This window comes from Triticum dicoccoides, chromosome 7A, assembly GCF_002162155.2.
Source record: "Triticum dicoccoides isolate Atlit2015 ecotype Zavitan chromosome 7A, WEW_v2.0, whole genome shotgun sequence".
Taxonomy (NCBI): Eukaryota; Viridiplantae; Streptophyta; class Magnoliopsida; order Poales; family Poaceae; genus Triticum; species Triticum dicoccoides.
The window spans coordinates 571894493-571917346 of record NC_041392.1 but is presented as its reverse complement, the minus strand read 5'-3'; the positions used below and the strand labels follow the sequence as shown (position 1 = coordinate 571917346).

At 43.4% G+C, this 22854-nt stretch overlaps 1 long non-coding RNA gene across 9 annotated transcripts; it reads right to left on the bottom strand.

Annotated features, from left to right (window-relative positions):
- Positions 1 to 8381: 8381 nt before the first annotated feature.
- LOC119329121 lies at positions 8382 to 13608 on the bottom strand. Of its 9 annotated transcripts, XR_005159308.1 has the most exons (11): positions 13182 to 13608; positions 13029 to 13091; positions 12836 to 12938; positions 12440 to 12512; positions 12256 to 12332; positions 11829 to 11936; positions 11442 to 11501; positions 10865 to 11201; positions 10504 to 10684; positions 9527 to 9649; positions 8382 to 8669 (listed from the first exon to the last, which is right to left on the bottom strand). It is a non-coding gene; the product is annotated as an uncharacterized LOC119329121 (long non-coding RNA). The 9 variants fall into 9 exon arrangements; XR_005159305.1 differs by having other exon boundaries at positions 10865 to 11208; positions 12836 to 13091; XR_005159302.1 differs by having other exon boundaries at positions 10504 to 10736; positions 12836 to 13091.
- Between the last annotated feature and the right edge of the window lie 9246 nt (positions 13609 to 22854).

Below are 22854 nucleotides of genomic sequence, written 5' to 3'. Positions count from 1 at the left end.
GTCTGAATCATGCGCTGATATGTTGCGCTGGTGTTTTTGAGCCTGAAGGGTGTCGTGTTGAAGCAGAATGGCCCGTATGGTGTGATAAATGCCGTTGCGGCTTGGTCTGGTTCTGCCATCTTGATTTGATGGTAGCCAGAATATGCGTCGAGGAAACACAACAAATCGTGTCCTGCGGTAGCGTCGATAATTTGATCGATGCGGGGGAGGGGGAAGGGATCCTTTGGGCAAGCCTTGTTAAGGTCTTTAAAATCGACACACAGGCGCCAGGATTTGTCCTTCTTTGGTACCATCACCAGGTTTGCTAGCCAGTCCGAATGTTTTATATCTCTGATGAATCCGGCCTCCAATAGCTTTGCTAGCTCCTCTCCCATGGCCTGTCTCTTAGGTTCGGAAAAACGCCGAAGAGCCTGTTTAACAGGTTTGAATCCTGTTTGGATATTTAAGTTGTGCTCGGCCAGCCTGCGTGGGATTCCTGGCATGTCTGAAGGGTGCCAGGCGAAAATGTCCCAGTTCTCTCGTAGGAACTCTCGCAATGCGGCGTCGACATCAGGGTTTAACTGTGCCCCAATGGAAGCTATTTTATTGGGGTCCGTTGGATGGACTTGGAATTTGACTATTTCGTCCGCCGGTTTAAAGGAGGTGGACTTGGAACTTTTGTCGAGTACCACATCGCCCTATTCACCGTAGAGCGCAGCGCAGTCAGCTCCTCAGCCGCTAGGGCTTCGGATAGTGCCTCGAGGACCAGTGCGGCTGTCTTGTTTTCGGCGCGGAGTGCTATGTCCGGATCACTAGCGAGAGTGATGATCCCGTTAGGTCCGGGCATCTTGAGCTTCATGTACCCGTAATGGGGTATTGCTTCGAAGATTGTGAACGCTTCCAGCCCTTGCAGAGCGTGATAACCGCTGCTGAACGGAGCCACCTGGAACGTGATCTCTTTGGACCTGTAATTATCCGGCGTGCCGAACACCACATCTAGTGTGATTTTTCCTGTACAGCGCGCTTCCCGACTGGGGATTATTCCTCTAAAGGTTATGCTGCTTCGCTCAATGCGGTTCCAGTCTATTTCCATTTTTTGAAGGGTCTCCTCATAAATGAGGTTCAATCCGCTGCCGCCGTCCATGAGTACCTTGGTAAGACGAAAGCCGTCCACTATTGGACTGAGGACCAATGCGGCTGGTGCTCGGACTGTTCGGAATTTAGGTTCATCACTGGCGTTAAAGGTAATAGCCTTGTCACTCCATGGGTTTATTGTTGCTACTTGGTAGACTTCGGCAAGGTTGCGGAGTGTCCTTTTTCGCATATTATTTGATGCGAAAGTCTTGAAGACTGTTAATACAGTATTGGTGTCTCTAGGGTGGCTTTCTGTGGCCTCCGGAATTAGGAGATTTTCGCCAATTTTGGCCACCTACCGGAGTATCCAACATGCTCTGAGGCTGTGAGTTGGTGTGGCGTCCTCTATACTGTGAATTTTACAGGGTCCATTAAGCCATCCTTCCAGTACGGTTCCATGCCCTGTAGAGGGTTTTTGCTTTTTAGTGCTTGGCCCAGGTGACTGGTGATGATGCACTCTTTTATTTCGGACTGGGTTTGTATTCATGGCCGGATTGTCCCAAAATTTTATTTCGGTTTTCCAGGCGCTTTCCATCGCACAGTACTTTCGTACAATGGACGCCAAGTCAACGAAGCGTGTAATATCACGGCGACTTATGGCGTTGAGTATTCCCTCGTCCGTGCAATTATCGCAGAAGATTGAGATTGCGTCTTCCTCGCAGCAGTCCCTTAGCATGTTCTTAACTAAGAGGAATCTGGCCCAGTAATGATGTACTGTTTCATCGGGTTCTTGCCTGATTTTGGATAGATCGCTTATGTTGGGGTGGGTGGGTGGAATTAAATCCGAAGCCTCACCCCATCTAAGGCTCAGAGGCCGAGGAATTTCCGAACTCGAAAATTTGGATTCCTGGATGTTCTCTAATGAATCCAGCCCGTCGCCTGACTCTAAGTTCAGGTCTTGAGTGATACCCTCCCCTTCGCGGGTATCCGGCTTGGAGGGATCGGGAATCTGGACGTAGCGAGTCCTTAAGATAGATGAAGGGTCGCCGCACTGTCCCTCTACCACGGCAACGTGATGGGTGACTTGGGGAGAGTTAATCTCTCTTAGATCGGTTTTAGGCTTGATCTGGTCGTAATCCGTAGCGACTCCCAGGGCGGCGAAGCGATCCAAGAGCTCGTTTATGGAGGAAAGCTCCATTGGATCTAACTGTTCGGCAAGTTCCGAGCTGACATGAAGATTGTTTTTGATGGCTCAAGAGGTCATCGTCGGCGCAGAAGTCGAATAGGCGGTCATAAGAAAACCACCTAGCCGGAGGGTTTGGCCGACAGCCAAAGCTCCCTTAGCAACGGTGCCGTCTTTAAAGATGGGGTGAGGCATCCTTCCTGATGGCGACGACACGGAGGAACTCTCAATGAAAGCACCAATGTCGGTGTCAAAACCGGCGGATCTCGGGTAGGGGGTCCCGAACTGTGCGTCTAGGCCAGATGGTAACAGGAGGCAAGGGACACGAAGTTTTACCCAGGTTCGGGCCCTCTCGATGGAGGTAAAACCCTACGTCCTGCTTGATTAATATTGATGATATGGGTAGTACAAGAATAGATCTACCACGAGATCGAGGAGGCTAAACCCTAGAAGCTAGCCTATGGTATGATTGTTGATGTGTACGTTGTCCTACAGACTAAAACCCTCTGGTTTATATAGACACCGGATGGGGTTAGGGTTACATAGAGTCGGTTACAATGGTAGGAGATCTTCATATCTGTATCGCCAAGCTTGCTTTCCACGCCAAGGAAAGTCCCTTCCGGACACGGGCCGGAGTCTTCAATCTTGTATCTTCACAGTCCAACAGTCCGGCCAAAGGATATAGTCCGGCCGTCCGGACACCCCCTAATCCAGGACTCCCTCAGCATGCATGTATCTTCTGCACCTCTAACCCTAGAGGGCAGACAGCCTTCTTTGCTTGGTACGTACTCTAGGGCAATTCGTTGTCCTTTGGAACCATATCCTTTATCATTACCAGCAACTTTTCAAATCCCTTGTCAGATACACCATTCTCTGCCTTCCATTGCAGCAATTCCAGTGTGGTGCCCAGCTTTTTCTTGTCACCTACGCAATTCGGGTACAACAATTTTTTGTGATCCTCTAACATGCGCTGCAACTTCTTCTTCTCCAAATCACTTGCGCAGTTTCTCTTTGCATCGGCAATGGCCCGACCTAGATCATCAACGGGCTCATCCGATGCCTCTTCTTCAGCTTCTTCGGCTCAGCTTCTTCCCGCATTGCCAGCTCAGCTTCTTCCCGCCTTACCGGCTCAGCTTCTTCCCTCATTGTTGTATCACCGTATTCAGGGAACCCATGGCCAGGATAGTTGTCGTCGTCCTTTTCTTCTTCATTGTCTTCCATCATAACCCCTCTTTCTCCATGCTTGGTCCGAACATTATAGTGGGGCATGAAACCGGACTCAAACAGGTGGGCGTGAATGGTTCTTGACGTAGAGTAATTGCGACCATTCTTACAGCCAGCACATGGACAATGCATAAAACCATCCGCTTGCTTGTTTGCCTCAGCCGCAAGCAGAAAAGTACGCACGCCATTAATGAACTCGGGAGAGCATCGGTCATCGTACATCCATTGCCGGCTCATCTTCAATACACAGCACCGAAAACATCAAATTAATACAATACATAAAGTTCATACATAAAGATCATACACCACTTAAATGCAACAAACAAATAACTCTCTAGCTAAAGAATTTAAATGCAACAACAAATGTGATCAAGATCGCAACTAAGGTAACAATTGATCCAACAGCATAATGATACCAAGCCTCACTATGAATGGCATATTTTCTAATCTTTCTAATCTTCAAGCGCATTTTCTCCATCTTAATCTTGTGATCATCGACGACATCGACAACATGCAACTCCAATTCCATCTTCTCCCCCTCAATTCTTTTCAATTTTTCTTTCAAATCCTCATTTTCTCTTTCAACTAAATTTAACCTCTCGACAATAGGGTCGGTTGGAATTTCCGGTTCAACTACCTCCTATATACAAATATCTATGTCAACTTGATGGGCATAATTTGTCATAAACACGAAATGCAATGAATAGTTTTAAAAGAGAATATACCACATCCGAATCATAACCCGGACGAAGACCGATGGGGACGGATATCAAAACCATGGCACTATGCAGAACAAACAACGTATGGGTAAGATAATTATACGAGTAACTATATATCCAAATCACACAAACATCATCTTTTTATATAAAACTTCATGAACAAGAGGCTCACCACAAGGTGGTGCCGGCGACGGGACGTTGCGAGCGATCGCTGGTGGTTACGACGGAGATTTAGAAGGTACTAAGTAAACCACACCTACATATGCAAAACTAAGTGTTATTTTTGACCTCAAATTGCATATAAATCAAATACTAGCACACATATATATATATAATTCCTCCCAAATTACTAAACTCAAAAATCAATCACTATATAAAGCATTGCACGAGCTAATCTAGCAATGAGAGATGAAAGGAAAAAGTTGCTAACCTTTGTGATCATTTGAATGGATGGGGGCCTTCAAATCTTGGGCAAAATGTGTGATGAGCTTGAGAGGAAGATGGAAAAGAACAGAGAGGAGAGGGGAAAGGGGAAGAACAGAGCGAGCTCGGGTGGACGAAGGGTCTATGTAGGACGACCTTTAGTACCGGTTCGTGATACGACCCGGTACTAAAGGTGCTGGAGGGACCCCGGACTGACAACATCCTGCCACCACTCACTTTAGTACCGGTTCGTGGCACGAACCGGTGCTAAAGGTTCGCCACGAACCGGTACTAATGAGAGCGGCCTGGCTAGCCATTGGAACCGGTACTAATGTACACATTAGTGCCGGCTCAAATTCAAACCAGCACTAATGTGCTTCACGTTTGACCCTTTTTCTACTAGTGCCTTAATATTCACTGTCGAGTCATCAAAGCCATCAACTAATTCAGAGGGGCTCGGCTGGCCCGGTCGCCCTAGGCTACTGGCGCTTCCAAAGGCGAAGCTCTCGTCTTTGGCGACCAGGATCTGGTTTTTAGGCCCGAGCCCGGCCCGAACACGTAAGAGCCCGGCGGGCCTCGGGCCTCGGGCCGGGCCCCTTCAGGAAATCGCAAAAATGACGAGTCTGGCTCGGCCATCGGGCTCAAAATCTAGGCCGAGCTCGGCCTGGGAGCAGCGTCGGGCCGGGCCGGGTCAGGCTTTTTCGGGCCGGGCCGGCCGGGCTTCCCATGGAAAGGTATACTCAGGCATACACTAGATACACCCGTCATCATTTACTAGTCCCGTATTTAGTGTTTTACCTGTTTTTGTGAACTTTGATCAATAAAGTCAAGTAGGTTTTGCTCAAAAAATAATTTTAATAGTCCTGTATACAAATAAAAAACTTGTCCCTGTATTTTGTGTCATACTTTGACCATGATTTTAATTAATATAAATTTTAAGTCATTACATAGCAAAAATAATATCATTAAAAAACTACATTCAAATACAAATCCAACAAGTTTTTCTTATAATGTGTGCTAACATTTTTCTTGTCAAATAGGAGTATGTGGTATCTTTGATCCAAAATACGTTGTGGGACTAATAAATCCAGACGAAGGTAGTATAAATAAGAAATCACTCGTGCACTGACTGATCATATGTTTAGTAATGTACTCTCTCTATTCATTTTTAGTTTGCATATAAAAGTTGTCTGCAGACGAATTTCGTAAAGTTTGACCAACTTTATTGAAAAAATATCAACATACACAATATGAAATCAATATTATTAGATACATCATCATGAAAATAATTTCATATTATACCCAAGCATCTATTCCAGCCAAAGTTTTTGCCGTGAGGTTTAGCCACTTGTGTGAAAATGATATATGATGAATTCCGCATGTGACACGTGCTATTAGTTTGGTACCTGGTGGTGTAGAACTACTTTGGGGAAGGAGAGAGTACTTTCTCGAGCGGTCGTGTGCCTATAAATACTGGATTTCCATGCCTCCTCCCCGACCTACCATGCATCCAGCCCCCATCTCTCCTCTGGGTGTCTCTCCCAGCCCGGTCATTCGCCTTGTTACCTAGCCTCCTCGCTCCTGTGGCTGGCCGCTATGTCGTGTGCTTGCGTGCGTGATTTGCCCGACGAGGGTGGAGTTCCGGTGCTCCGGCCGCATGTCACCTCACTCGAAGGCGACCCTATCCCTGAGTCCCGGCGATGCACCGTACCTCTTTGTCCTTGCACTGGGTACTGCTCCGGCCTATGGCGGGCATGCTTGGAACACAAGGTGCGAGGTGCGCATGCAGGCCGCGATGTGCGTGCAGGCTAGGCCACCAATCGCATGGTCCGCGCGGGGAATCCAGCAGGCGAGACGGGTATGAGAGGCCTTCGGACATCGATCCGAGGCGGTAGCATGGCGGCGGGTTCCGCGACTGGAGGCGATGGATGCGGGTGGCCTCCGGCCAGTGGGGCCGTACGCGGTGGTGCCGACGGTAGGCGAGGTCTCGAGGACGCCCGGAAGCTCGCGCTTCACTGCTATGGTGACGGCCAACGCAGGGCAAGCGTGGCCATGGAGGGGCTCACGCAGTGCATTGTGGCGGTGCAGGTGGCTCACAAGTCGACCATGCGCGGTGGGCGTCGACAGAGCTCACGTGTGGTTGCGGTGGTGCGCGGCCAGGCGGAGCTCGCGGCGCGACGGCGGTTGGTGCGTGCGCGCGGTGGCCGTGAGAGCAGCGTCGTGTAGTGGCCTTGAGCTGGCCAAGGCTCGCCGAGAGAGGGGTAGAGATGCTGGTCCCCGCGAGGTCGAGCATGGTGAGGTTCGAGCAGTTGTTGGTCACCGGCGGGAGCGCACCCTGAAAGTTCTTGTTGCCGCCATAGCGAAGCTCCCGTGTGGTGGCGCTCACCCTTTATCAAGCACCCTTGCACGAGTTGACGAATTATTTGTGTGTTTGGTCTGAACCTATACACCACATGTTGTTTCATGATCGCTGAGATCTGGAAAGCTTGGCTTCTCTTTCCCCCTTTTTTTTGCAAAAAAATAGGATTTGGAAGACTAAAGTAGGCTGGACAAATTAGTTCAAAGTAGTGTTCTTTTAGTCCTTATTTTAAATAGATAAAATCTAGATTGCTTCCACACGGGCTCTCATGAGATAAGCGAGACATGTCAGTTTTGATCGGTCTCATGATTTGTATTATTTCTTTGAAGAAAGAAGAGAAGTTTGAACCTAAGGAGTGACTGCATGTACATAGTTGGGAGCTGATGAATTGTCTTCTTCAATGCCTAACTGTTTATATTTCTTTGTGCATTTGAACAAGTGTGTTCGATCACCCATCTTCTATATAGTACATTTCTTATTAGAACATGCTAATATTATGGGTAACCAGCAGATCAGGTCTGCTTCAGGTTGAGTAATTTGATGTGTGTGGTTGCTATGCTTTTGAGCTTCTATCGATATTTTTGTATACTAATCTATTTTTGGGTAATTGGCTAATAATAAGCAGGCCAGTTTAAATTTAAATGGTCATGTAATTCGGCGTGGCTTTAGCTATTTGGCTGGGACATTCCTTTTGCCGCTGTATGGATCTGATTTGACTACATTTGGATTGGATTGGCAGTTCCCTGTTTGTTTGGAGGTTTACATGCGGTGTCCCAGTAGTTGTGATTTGCATGCCTGCAGCCTGATGTACAGAAAGATCGCATGCACAGGTTGCTTATAATGTACTAGTCGATCCATGGGACACATGGGATTTTAAGAGGCGATGTGACTAAGTGCATGGCTTTTGCATGTGAGCTGGCTGTTTATATAAACTAGCATAATGCCCGTGCGTTGCTACGGGCGCAATACAAAAATAGATGAGCACAAGACCATAAATTGTGGGCATTTTTATCTTCTCCACCAAGATGGAGTACCTCAGCTTTTCTAGGAGTACATACATAGCTAATATACTTTTAGATACATATCAAAATTTTGGGAAGACATAACATAATCTTTTGATCTCTTTGTTCCTTTCTACTCCCCCTGTTTCTTTATCTAAGGTGTATTATTTTTGGCACGGTGACCAAGGCACACGATTATAGACAAGGTAGGACAAAATTACTCTTGGCATCATCGCGAGACATGACCGCAACAAGAGTATTTACTTATGGGTCACCACCGCAACAAGACATGACATCATCTTCATTCTCCCTGCCTACCTCCTATTTTCTGATAGCCCTTCGACCTCACCTCTGACCTTGCTATCACATTCATTGCTCTTGTTTGTCATGGTTCATACTCTTATTATCCACCAATGATAGTGCATTAAAACACCTCAAAGTAATATTCTCTCACTATCACATACAATTGACAATAGTAACAATTGTGGTGGCAGGGAAATATTCTTTCAATGGGAGGCGATGTTTTTGCGACTTTGTCAATCTCAATACCAACTGCCGTTGCCACGGAAAAATAAATATAGTTCACATGAAAAATATATACTCTTAAGAAAGCATAATTGTCCATCTACATTGCTCGTTCTACTTCTAACTCTGCCATGAATGAAATATTTGTAATCCCTCCCTCTCTTCGATCGTCTTGCTCCGCTCTACAGTAAGTTCAATAAAGCACAAATTTTATTCTTCCTAGCTCACATTTATGGTTACAAGGAATTAAGTATTATACTGGACATAACCTTGCGAATACATAACACACCCACTAATGTACTAACCAACTTAACTCTGCCATGGCACATCCTTAGTGTAGAAAATTGTATTTTCACAAACCTTATGAAAATTTAGTACTGTAGCCTGCATTTTCACAATCACCTAGATAGTATTGTTCACCCTAGCCAGATAAAAAATGAAAAGAGTGTATGAAAAACCACCATACGTCAAAACATTCCATGAAAAAACATCTCATCTATGCATGCACAGATGGTCGTGTAATCTGAGTATCCAAATTGGCATCCAAAATTTGAGCTCAATACATCCAGTCAATCCTCAAGCATTGCTGGTGTAGAGGAACAAAGGGTCAAGGTACGTATACAGGAAACCCAAATTAGTAGAACTATTCAAGTGATTGTTACTGAATCCATCCTTCTATGTACAGAAGTATGACGCCGACACTGCAAGATACATAAGTCAGCTGACCGGTACATCATTTACAAACTGTTCGTTGTAATGCCCGAGTCATCCCAATTCATCTCCAACTAACTTACTGTGAGAAAACAACACTGATTTTATTTTACCTTCTCTCTCAATGAAAAATTTATTTTAAATTATTGTGCATTATGAATGTTTTCTCTTGACGAAAATTTGCACGTAAGTAGGACATTAAAAAATGTCTATTGCTGCTTGTCTAGAGCAATTAACTTCCGAGGAGAGCAAGCATATATGTTTAACATAAAAATAGCAGAGTATATATAGGATTATGCTGAAACAAAATGAGTGTAATATTGGATACCTTGAAAGGTTTGTGACGATGAGAATTTTAGCACATCTGAAACCGAAATTATTACTCTTGGGAGGAAACGGCATAAATAAATCTTGCAAAGCATAAATGGGCCAACCAATTGAGGCTGAAGATCTGAAACGAAGTCATCCAAAATTTTAAGAGTTAGTGTGAAAATTGTTTACATTATGAAATAGGTTGGAGAAACAAAAGAAAAGCTACTGTCGCCCAAAGGAATAGTTAACAGGAATACAAAGCTTCTTGGCGAACTGACCAACAGTTAACTAAAGAAAAATACCGGAACCAGGGCATACATATTATACATGGAGGATCATCATGCACATCAATCGACATTATCAATTTTTTAAACCAGGAATTCACTCCTGTTCCTCCAACCAATGAACATTTGTACAACGGATTCGTGAAAAAGATAAATCTACAACAAAATTGGAACTCTGGTGCCACAGGAAAGACATACTCATGATTACGTGTGTGGTGTACAATTACAACCAAACACATTATCACCGATGTGTCATGCGAGCCACGGCGGTGGAGTTCAGACTTGGAGGAGCGACGGTTGCGAGGTGTTCAACCAAAACAAAGCAGTAATGAAGGGGAATATAGTAAGGTACTTATGACCTACTAACACTCAGTCTCCTCACTTCTATTCATGCAACTATTATAGAGGGGGCCCAGAATTTTTAGATAGTTTAATCTGAGTTGTTCCATCTGAATATTTTATAAATACATATTCGAGATTTCTAAAACTAAACCTAATTGGACACCGATGAACAACAATGATCAAAATTTCTCATCAAAGCTTTGAATAAACACATCCGCGGACCTCCAGAACAGCAGAATTCACCAACAAATACATATTGTATGAGTCTCGGTATTATAAGGAGAATTGCACCCAGCAGCCCATAAAATTTCAAGGGAGGGGATAAAGTAGCTAAAAGGAAGAAGAGTGGACATGGAGAATAACTTACAACTGATGTTCCCCCAAATACCTATTTTAGTTCCACTTCACTATTTTGTGTTTGCTTGCATTGGCTCAGCCTTAGGCACCATCATGTTGTGACGCTGCACCAGCACCGCAACACAGATGGTACCTCTGGGCCGCCCATGTGATACATGTGCTATTTGTCCAGGGCTTCACATGGAATCAAACTGCATATGTACATTCATGTACATTCAAAACTGTTGGAACAAACATGTTCAACTGAATTGTTTTCAGCAGTGGATCAACTCACAAACTTACTTAGACTGATAAGTAGGATGCTTCTGTTCTATTAAGGAAACATCACAAAACTCACATAGGTACATGAAAATTGGTAGCTTTGTACTTACCTAGCTGATCTATGGGTCTCACGGATGCCAAGTATCTTGGGCTGCTCTAATGTATAGAAGAAAAATGAGGCTTGCCCACTGATTCACACGTCCATGTGACCTTCACTTGGTCTTGGTCTTCTCTGCTCATGCAGATACTGTTAGAATGCAATGACCATGGTGTCTCTAGTGCAGCCGCCCCCGGGCCCGACCGCGACATCCTCCTCGAAGGCTTTAAGGAGCCCGCACCGGCGTCCACGCCCTTGTCTACCATCCCCGACCTCTTCTTCCATAGGTGCCCCTATGCATCATCTGCTCGCTCAGGGATGTGTTGCTCTAGTGGCGGCTGCCAAGATGCCTGTCACCTTGTCAAATAAGGCGAGCAAATGATAAGAATTTAGTGTAACGGAATTCATGTGGTTTCACTCTGTTGTGTCAAGCCATCACAAGATTTTACAATAAATGAACCAAAATCACCATGGCCTCTTCAAGCAGAACTACTCACACTCGACTGTAAGGAGTGCAGTACATCTACTAAATCAGTTGTACCTTTCGAGGCAACATACTAACATAACAAAGTAAACATGAAAAATCTCACCCATAGTATCATGTCATCAGCGGCAATGGATTTTCCTTCAAGGTTGCAGGCTTGTGCTCACTGAAAATCCATAATATATCAGGCAATAGAAACATTCAAGGATTAGCTTACAAATCCATAATCGATGGGAAAAACCAGGAACAAAAACATACAAAATTTATCCATCTCTACCTATCCAGACACACACGTACTGCAGGGCATATATAGATTAGTAATAGTGATTTGTACTCTCTATGTATTAGTTCGTTTCTTGCATCAATTTGATAAGCAAACTGGGTTGCAGCAGTGCCTCAATAAGAATCATTATACAGTACACGATGGCACACACGGCAGCATTTAAATCACGGCTCTAAAAATTCAGGGATATGCAAGAAAATAAAATCAAACCTGCATTAGTGCATCGTCCAGATTCCAGAGCACGGCAACAAGTAGATGAACACCCTTGAGGCCAAGGTAGAGCACGTCCGTCTAATATTCAGTGGGTCTTAAAGAAATCTGATCGACAGCACACAATCACATAGGAATAATATTGAGTGGATTCTCAAAAATTAACCCAAACAATCAGAAGACTTATATGTGGCCACACCAAGTAGGAACAGAGCAGGCAACAAGCAGTTAATATATGTAATTCCCACAATTTGAGTAGAAACCCGACTCAGGTAATAGACTGTTCGTATATGGGCAAGGTAATGATGATGGCAGCTACGCTTGCAGACACACAGATAATATTAAGTCTCTCAACACGGCAGAAGGGAATTTAGCTTGCAAATCAAAAGGACAGAACTGAATGTAGCTCGCATGAGATCAATCGTACCTGGTACATCGACGAGATTGTGCGTATGGAGCAGGAGCGGCTGACGGAGTTGGTAGTACAGCGAGATGGATTAATTCCTGATAGATGAGATGTATCCTCTTAGCATTACTCAAAAAAGGATACCTGATAGATGAGATGTATACTCTTAGAATTACTCGAAATCACCGAGTTCACTTTCACATACCCCAAGATCTGAGGTAGAACTTTATATCTCTAATTATCCTCTACTCAAAAAGCGCTTCAATTACTTGCAAAACCTGCCATCACCAAGACATCAACACTTGTAGCAATAGACATCGTATATTACAATATATATCATCGGCTCATCTCATGTTGCCTAAATCTACATGGACCAATCAAATAATTGTAGCCATATGAAAGAAAAAACTGAAACAGTTCAAAGAAAGGCAAAGAATCTTCAGGCTCTGTAGCAACAATGGGATTGCTCTTATCTTCGAGAAACTCCTTTTCTGTAGAAGCAGTCAATCATGTCTAAAAAATCTGGAAACAGCTAGCAGGCTAACAAATATGGCATTATTACTGCACATAACTGAATGCAAATTACAGTAAGGGGCATAACCTGTGAAGATGGCCATCCGTCCTTGTTGCTGCAGTTGCATAACTCCAGGTTTCAAAATTTTTTTATGTCATTAAGCAACTCAACGAACATGTGTAAGGCACACCTGCAGTAGGAAGATTCAGCAGCCACATGCAGCAAGTCAGGAGTTGTGTATGAGTAAATCAGAGAAAGGAGAAAAGATGAAATCCAGGACATAAGCGGTCGTCCAGCTGCTGCTGCAGCTGCAGGTTGTGCGTCCAGATCCGGGGCAGTCATCCTGCACATAAAAGAAAAGAAACCAAGGAAGGAATCACGAGCAGGGGGAGATGATGAATCCGAGGAAGAACGTCCGTAGGTACACACTCACCATAGCCGTCACCGGAGATCCGCGGTCGCCGGCGCGCGTCCTTGAAGGTTGAGGCGTCGTCCTTGAGGGTAGGGTTTGGGGCATCTCCGTCCGTCCATGGCTGCTGCCGGGCTGGGTCGGACCTCCATGGCCGACCTCCCTCGAGGACGGACGCGGATCAGGTGACGACGGCGCGCTGATGCCGCCGTGGATCTGGGCGCTCCCTCTCCCTTCCCTTCCCTTGCCTTCCCTTCCCTTCCCTTGGGATTCCCTTGGGAGAAGAATAGAAGGTTGGGGGCGGCGGCGCAGGGGGGCGAGGAGATCGCCGGCGGCGGGGTTGGATTGGGGTGCGGCGGCGGCTGCGACTGGAGACGGGAGACGAGGTAGGGCTAGCGAGGGATTGGTTCTGCCGCGACGGAAAAACCAGCGGAGGGGAGGTGGTGGACGGAACCAAAAAAAACCTACGAAGGTTAACTTAGAAAAAAAACCCGGACGAAAGTGGTGGGACGAAATTTGACCGGCGGAGACTACCAACTGCTCCATTAAGAATAGAGATTATTAGAGAATTAGAGATTAGAGATTAGAGATTATTTGTTTCCTGAAAATCTATTATTTGTTTCCTAAAGCAAATTGCATTAATGAGAGAGATCCGTTGATTTGGCTAAGGTAGGAAAGAATCTATTATTTGTTTGCTAAAGCAAATTGCATTAATGGAAGAGATCCGTTGATTTGGCTAAGGTAGAAAATAATCTATTATTTGTTTGCTAAAGCAAATTGCATTAATGGGAGAGATCCGTTGATTTGGCTAAGGTAGGAAAGAATCTATTATTTGTTTCCTAAAGAAAATTGCATTAATGAGAGAGATTTATTGATTTGGCTAAGGTAGGCGGTTTTTGCGGTTCGTGGCGGCTTAGTGTGAGGTGGGACGAGGTACCAAAAAAAACCATGAAAGGTGGGACGAAAAAAAACCTGAGAGGTGGAAGTTGTCCCTGGTTAACCTACAAAATTTCATAGATTTTTTTAGGACGAAAAAAAACTAGCTGAGATGGGACGAAAATTGACCGACGGAGACTACCAACCGCTTCATTAGAAGTAGAGATATTTTCCAGGCATACTTTTTGGGCTAATTAGCATAGGCCACTAGAATACACCGTTTTGATTCCCAGTTTTTCTTTGCCTATTTGAGAGATCTTTCGTTCGACCGTTCAACGTGAGCAGTTTTTTAAATGCTTCCATACATGGTGTGGACGATTTTTTTCACAAGCCGTTTAGCGTCGATGGTCGTATTAAGATGTGTAGTGGATTAGTGTTGATCCTTTTGATATTTTGGATGGTTGTAATGATAGAGTCTGATGTGTATTATTAGGTTTATTCAAAGTGATCAGGTGCTGAGTTTGTAAATTTTGGGCACGCATCTCATATACTATCATTTAAGAACGCAGGTTTATTTATTATTTGTCATTGTTGCCGGACTGTCTGGTTAAAGGTTTCCAATATCTATATGTTTCTTTTTTTAGGGGATATCTATATGTTTCTACAAACACAAGTTTGTATATATGCCATGCTAATTTGAAAGCAAGCAGATTACGTTCAAGGACCAACTAGCTGAAACACTATATGCAGCTGAGGAGAATGTATCTTAAGCAACCTTGGAATTAATACGTGATCACTATAAAATTGCCATCAATGATCATAACTATCATGCATTTGAAGTCACAAAAAGGAGCCTCTTTTTAACGATAGACAAGGTACGCACCAAGCAATGACAGTTATAGACTGATGATCCAATCATTTCTTACAATGGTACTAAGCCACCTATAGATCGCATGCAACAATTTTTAAAATCTTTGTATCATTTCAGTACAGATACCAATCTAGGAGGCTCCACTAGAATGATATAAGCTGTCAATGAATGTAATGTGTTTAGTCTTGTTAGAAAGAAATGACAATGTATACTCTCCATCTTGCAAAATGTACTCCAAATGTATCCTTTCCAAATTGGTCATGTGCATAGCTTGCTTTTGTGTGACTACAAAGTTATATGCTCTTATTTTATACCACATGAGATAAAAATATCATATATAGACGTAATGTATCGACAGGGCGCGGCGTGCCGCCGCGCGGGCATAGCTAGTACAGCTTAGTATTGTAGATCTTGATTTTTTGTCAATATAATTTTGGTCAAAGTTTGTATAGTTTGAATTAAAAAATTATATACGGAATAAAAGGAAATAGAGAGGTACTAGGTCAAGTCAGATAAAAAATGTGCTAGATAAGTGATAACTTATTTTTAGTAATGATAGGTAAAACTATTTTTTTAACATTTACACAACAAACATCTACCATGCTTCAAACTTTTGAATAAAAAATTAATCTACATACTATCTCGAAACAAACAAAAAAGATAAAAGTGATAGCTAATACTATAACCATGGCACCATGCAGAAATTTGAATGGGCGATATCCGCAGTTGGATTTTTCTTTTTTTGTTTGTAATGATATGGATTGGAAAGTCCATGGCAATACCGGTATCTATTTGTGTATATGTTAGTATTTCTTTTCAGTTTCTCTTCGATGTTCTAGACATGTGTTTTGACTATCTACCACAACAAACCCATTTTCACCTTTGGAGGACACGAGTTAAGAGTGCTTACAAGCTTGCCTTTGATGAAGCTCACATGCAAACGACTATTGGTTCTAGTTCACGCCCCGATGGGAGCAGGAATCGTTGGAAGTTGATTTGGTCTAATGTCCCTCTGTCTATAAAAAGGTTGCATGGAAAGTTGCCACCAATTCGCTTCCCACTTGGCAGAAGAAGAATAGTAGGGGTTTGGATATCAATGATTTGTGTCCAAGATGTTCTATTGAGGGGAAGACAACTTTCACCCTCTCTGTCGCTGCCCATTGTCGCGAGAGTTGTGGTACACCATGTCAGAGGTATGCACACTACCGGACCTTGTTGCAATTAAGAATACTGCACATCATTGAACCCCAACCTGACATCGAGCGTTGCATGCTGCTGATGACACTTTGGCGAGCGTGGCATAAACGTAATGAGATTGTTCATCATAAACCCCCGCCGCCTATGGAAGCTTCCAAGAGGTTTGTGGTCAGGTATCTTGATTCCCTAATTGGTATTAAACCGGACCTCTCTTCAGATCCTTTCAAGGGGAAGCAAATTGTCACCTATGATAAACTTTTACATCACCCAGATGTGATATTGCAACCTGCTCCTATTAGATGGACTCCACCTCAATCCGGTTGGGTCAAACTGAACACTAACAAATCATATTCATATGATGGTACGGCTGGAACGGGTATGGTGCTCTGATGACCCATGATAACCCACAAGTATAAGGGATCACAACAGTTTTCGAGGGTAGAGTATTCAACCCAAATTTATTGATTCGACACAAGGGGAGCCAAAGAATATTCTCAAGTATTTGCAGCTGAGTTGTCAATTCAACCACACCTGGATAACTTAATATCTGCAGCAAAGTGTTTAGTAGCAAAGTAATATGATAGTAGTGGTAACGATGGCAAAAAGTAACGGTAGCAAAAGTAATATCTTTGGGTTTTATAGTGATTGTGAAAATAGTAACGGAAAAGTAAATAAGCAAAGAACAATACATAAAAAGCTCGTAGGCAATGGATCGGTGATGGAGAATTATGTCGGATGCCATCAATCATGCAACAATTATAACATAGGGTGACACAGAACTAGCTCCAGTTCATCAATGCAATGTAGGCATGTATTCCGAATATAGTCATACGTGCTTATGGAAAAGAACTTGTATGACATCTTTTGTCCTACCCTCCCGTGATAGTGGGGTCCTATTGGAAACTAAGGGATATTAAGGCCTCCTTTTAATAGAGTACCGGATCAAAGCATTAACACTTAGTGAATACATGAACTCCTCAAACTATGGTCATCACCGGTAAGTATCCCGATTATTGTCACTTCAGGGTTAACAGATCATAACACATAATAGGTGATTATAGACTTGCAAGATAGGATCAAGAACTCACATAGTGAAAACATAATACGTTCAGATCTGAAATCATGGCACTCGGGCCCTAGTGACAAGCATTAAGCATAGCAAAGTCATAGCAACATCAATCTCAGAACATGGTGGATACTAGGGATCAAACCCTAACAAAACTAACTCGATTACATGATGAATCTCATCCAACCCATCACCGTCCAACAAGCCTATGATGGAATTACTCACGCACGTGTTGGGAAACGTAGTAATTTCAAAAAAATTCCTACGCACACGCAAGATCATGGTGATGCATAGCAACGAGAGGGGAGAGTGTTGTCTACGTACCCTCGTAGACCGAAAGCGGAAGCGTTAGCACACCGCGGTTGATGTAGTCGTACGTCTTCACAATCCGACCGATCCAAGTACGAACGCACGGCACCTCCGAGTTCAGCACACGTTCAGCTCGATGACGTCTCGCGAACTCCAATCCAGTAGAGCTTTACGGGAGAGTTCCGTCAGCACGACAGCGTGGTGACGATGATGATGTTCTACCGTCGCAGAGCTTTGCCTAAGCACCGCTACGATATGATCGAGGTGGATTATGGTGGAAGGGGGCACCGCACACGGCTAAAAGATCAAGAGATTAATTGTTGTCTATGGGGTGCCCCCTGGCCACGTATATAAAGGAGTGCAGGAGGAGGGGCCGACCAAGAGGAGGAGGCGCGCCCAAGGGGGGGCAATCCTACTCCAAGTAGGTTTTGCCCCCCTTTCCTATTCCAACTAGGAGAAGGGGGAAGGAGGAGATGGAGAGAAGGAAGGAGAAGGGGGGCCACGCCCCCTTCCCTTTCCCAATTCGGATTGGGGCAAGGGGGCTGCGCGCCACCTCCTCCTGCCTCTCCTCTTCCACTACTTTGGGCCCATGAGGCCCAATAACCCCCCGGGGGGGTTCCGGTAACCCCCTGGTACTCCGGTATATATCCGATAACCCCCGGAACCATTCCGATGTCCGAATATAGTCGTCCAATATATCAAACTTCATGTCTCGACCATTTCAAGACTCCTCGTCATGTCCGTGATCACATCCGGGACTCCGAACAACCTTCGGTACATCAAAACTCATAAAATCATAATATAACCGACATTAAAATGTTAAGCGTGCGGACCCTACGGGTTCGAGAACTATGTAGACATGACCGAGACATGTCTCCGGTCAATAACCAATAGCGGAACCTGGATGCTCATATTGGCTCCCACATATTCTACGAAGATCTTTATCGGTCAGACCGCATAACAACATACGTTGTTCCCTTTGTCATCGGTATGTTACTTGCCCGAAATTCAATCGTCGGTATCTCAATACCTAGTTCAATCTTGTTACCGGCAAGTCTCTTTACTCGTTTCGTAATACATCATTCCGCAACTAACTCATTTAGTTGCAATGCTTTGCAAGGCTTAAGTGATGTGCATTGCTGAGAGGGCCCAGAGATACCTCTCCGACAATTGGAATGACAAATCCTAATCTCGAAATATGCCAACCCAATAAGTACCTTTGGAGACACCTATAGAGCATCTTTATAATCACCCAGATACGTTGTGACATTTGGTAGCACACAAAGTGTTCCTCCGGTAAACGGGAGTTGCATAATCTCATAGTCATAAGAACATGTATAAGTTATGAAGAAAGCAATAGCAACAAACTAAACGATCAAGTGCTAAGCTAACGGAATGGGTCAAGTCAATCACACCATTCTCCTAATGATGTGATCCCGTTAATCAAATGACAACTCATGTCTATGGTTAGGAAACATAACCATCTTCGATCAACGAGCTAGTCAAGTAGAGGCATACTAGTGACACTCTGTTTGTCTATGTATTCACACATGTATTATGTTTCCGGTTTATACAATTCTAGCATGAATAATAAACATTTATCATGATATAAGGAAATAAATAATAACTTTATTATTGCCTCTAGGGCATATTTCTTCAGTTTCCCACTTGCACTAGAGTCAATAATCTAGATTACACTGTGATGATCCTAACACCCATGGAGCCTTGGTGTTGATCATGTTTTGCTCGTGGAAGAGGCTTAGTCAATGTGTCTGCAACATTTAGATCCGTATGTATCTTGCAAATTTCTATGTCTCCCTCCTGGACTAAATCCTGGATGGAATTGAAGCGTCTCTTGATGTGCTTGGTTCTATTGTGAAATCTGGATTCCTTCGCTAAGGCAATTGCTCCAGTATTGTCACAAAAGATTTTCATATGACACCTAGATCGGATATGAACTCCTTCATCCAGACTCCTTCATTTGCTGCTTCTGAAGCAGCTATGTACTCCGCTTCATATGTAGATTCCGCCATGATGCTTTGTTTAGAACTGCACCAACTGACAGCTCCACCGTTCAATGTAAACACATATCCGGTTTGCGATTTAGAATCGTCCGGATCAGTGTCAAAGCTTGCATCAACGTAACCATTTACGATGAGCTCTTTGTCACCTCCATAAACGAGAAACATATCCTTAGTCCTTTCAGGTACTTTAGGATGTTCTTGACCGCTGTCCAGTGATCCACTCCTAGATTACTTTGGTACCTCCCTGCTAGACTTATAGCAAGGCACACATCAGGTCTGGTACACAGCATTGCATACGTGATAGAGCCTATGGCTGAAGCATAGGGAACATCTTTTATTTTCTCTCTATCTTCTGTAGTGGTCGGACATTGAGTCTTACTCAACTTCACACCTTGTAACACAGGCAAGAACCCTTTCTTTGCTTGATCCATTTTGAACTTCTTCAAAACTTTTTCAAGGTATGTGCTTTGTGGAAGTCCAATTAAGCGTCTTGATCTATCTCTATAGATCTTAATGCCCAATATGTAAGCAGCTTCACCGAGGTCTTTGATTGAAAAACTCTTATTCAAGTATCCCTTTATGCTATCCAAAATTTCTATATCATTTCCAATCAGTAATATGTCATCCACATATAATATCAGAAATGCTACCGAGATCCCACTCACTTTCTTGTAAATACAGGCTTCTCCAAAAATCTGTATAAAACCAAATGCTTTGATCACATTATCAAAGCGTTTATTCCAACTCCGAGAGGCTTGCACCAGTCCATAAATGGATCGCTGGAGCTTGCACACTTTGTTAGCTCCCTTTGGATCGACAAAACCTTCCGGTTGCATCATATACAACTCTTCTTCCAGAACTCCATTCAGGAATGCAGTTTTAACATCCATCTGCCAAATTTCATAATCATAAAATGCGGCAATCGCTAACATGATTCGGACAGACTTAAGCATCACTACGGGTGAGAAGGTCTCGTCGTAGTCAATCCCTTGAACTTGTCGAAACCCTTTTGCAACAAGTCGAGCTTTGTAGACAGTAACATTACCATCAGCGTCAGTCTTCTTCTTGAAGATCCATTTATTCTCAATTGCTTGCCGATCAATGGGCAAGTCAACCAAAGTCCACACTTTGTTCTCATACATGGATCCCATCTCAGATTTCATGGCTTCAAGCCATTTTGCGGAATCTGGGCTCACCATCGCTTCTTCATAGTTTGTAGGTTCATCATGATCCAGTAGCATGACTTCCAGAACAGGATTACCGTACCACTCTAGCGCGGATCTTACTCTGCTTGATCTACGAGGTTCAGTGATAACTTGATCTGGAGTTTCATGATCATCATCATTAACTTCCTCACTAATTGGTATAGTTGTCACAGGAACCGGTTTCTGTGATGAGCTACTTTCCAATAAGGGAGCAGGTACGGTTACCTCATCAAGTTCTACTTTCCTCCCACTCACTTCTTTCGAGAGAAACTTCTTCTCTAGAAAGGATCCATTCTTAGCAACGAATGTCTTGCCTTCGGATCTGTGATAGAAGGTGTACCCAACAGTCTCCTTTGGGTATCCTATGAAGACACATTTCTTCGATTTGGGTTCAAGCTTATCAGGTTGAAGCTTTTTCACATAAGCATCGCAGCCCCAAACTTTAAGAAACAACAACTTTGGTTTCTTGCAAAACCACAGTTCATAAGGCGTCGTCTCAGCGGATTTCGATGGTGCCCTATTTAACGTGAATGTGGCCGTCTCTAAAGCATAACCCCAAAACGATAGCGGTAAATCAGTAAGAGACATCATAGATCGCACCATATCTAGTAAAGTACGATTACGACGTTCGGACACACCATTACGATGTGGTGTTCTGGGTGGCGTGAGTAGCGAAACTATTCCGCTTTGTTTCAAATGTAGACCAAACTCGTAACTCAAATATTCTCCTCCATGATCAGATCATAGAAACTTTATTTTCTTGTTACAATGATTTTCAACTTCACTCTGAAATTCTTTCAACTTTTCAAATGTTTCAGACTTATGTTTCATCAAGTAGATATACCCATATCTGCTTAAATCATCTATGAAGGTGAGAAAATAATGATATCCGCCATGAGCCTCAACATTCATCGGACCACATACATCTGTATGTATGATTTCCAACAAATCTGTTGCTCTCTCCATAGTACCGGAGAATGGCGTTTTAGTCATCTTGCCCATGAGGCACGGTTCGCAAGTACCAAGTGATTCATAATCAAGTGGTTCCAAAAGTCCATCAGTGTGGAGTTTCTTCATGCGCTTTACACCGATATGACCTAAACGGCAGTGCCACAAATAAGTTGCACTATCATTATCAACTCTGCATCTTTTGGCTTCAACATTATGAATATGTGTATCACTACTATCAAGATTCATAAAAAATAGACCACTCTTCAAGGGTGCATGACCATAAAAGATATTACTCATATAAATAGAACAACCGTTATTCTCTGATTTAAATGAATAACCGTCTCGCATCAAACAAGATCCAGATATAATGTTCATGCTCAACGCTCGCACCAAATAACAATTATTTAGGTCTAAAACTAATCCCGAAGGTAGATGTTAGAGGTAGCGTGCCGACCGCGATCACATCGACTTTGGAACCATTTCCCACACGCATCGTCACCTCATCCTTGGCCAGTGTTCGCTTAATCCGTAGTCCCTGTTTCGAGTTGCAAATATTAGCAACAAAACCAGTATCAAATACCCAGGTGCTATTGCGAGCTCTAGTAAGGTACACATCAATAACATGTATATCACATATACCTTTGTTCACCTTGCCATCCTTCTTATCCGCCAAATACTTGGGGCAGTTCCGCTTCCAGTGACCAGTTTGCTTGCAGTAGAAGCACTCAGTTTCAGGCTTACGTCCAGACTTGGGTTTCTTCTCCTGAGCAGCAACTTCTTGCTTGTAACATCCCAAAATTCTAAATTCTGGAATGTTATAATAAATAGATAGATTTGATTGATTGTGTGAAATTGAGTGAAATTCAAAACCTTTTTGAAAGTTAAATGAGAGGGAATAAAAGGACTTTCCCAAACTTTCATTTTTCATTCGTGATCTCCGTGAATTCAAATTCTTTTCACCACGAAACCCTGGAGAGAAGATGACATGACTTCTTCCATTATTTAAATGACAAGGGGTGTTGAAAATATTTGAATTTCATTTGGAAAATATTTCCAATTCTGAAACTTTATGCAACTCAATGATTTTCACGAGAGGAGATAAAATGACTTCTTCAAATTATATGAAATATGAGTTGGGAGTTTCAAAGGATCAAATTCAAAGTCTTTTTGGAATTATTTTTCAGTTTGGAGTTATTTG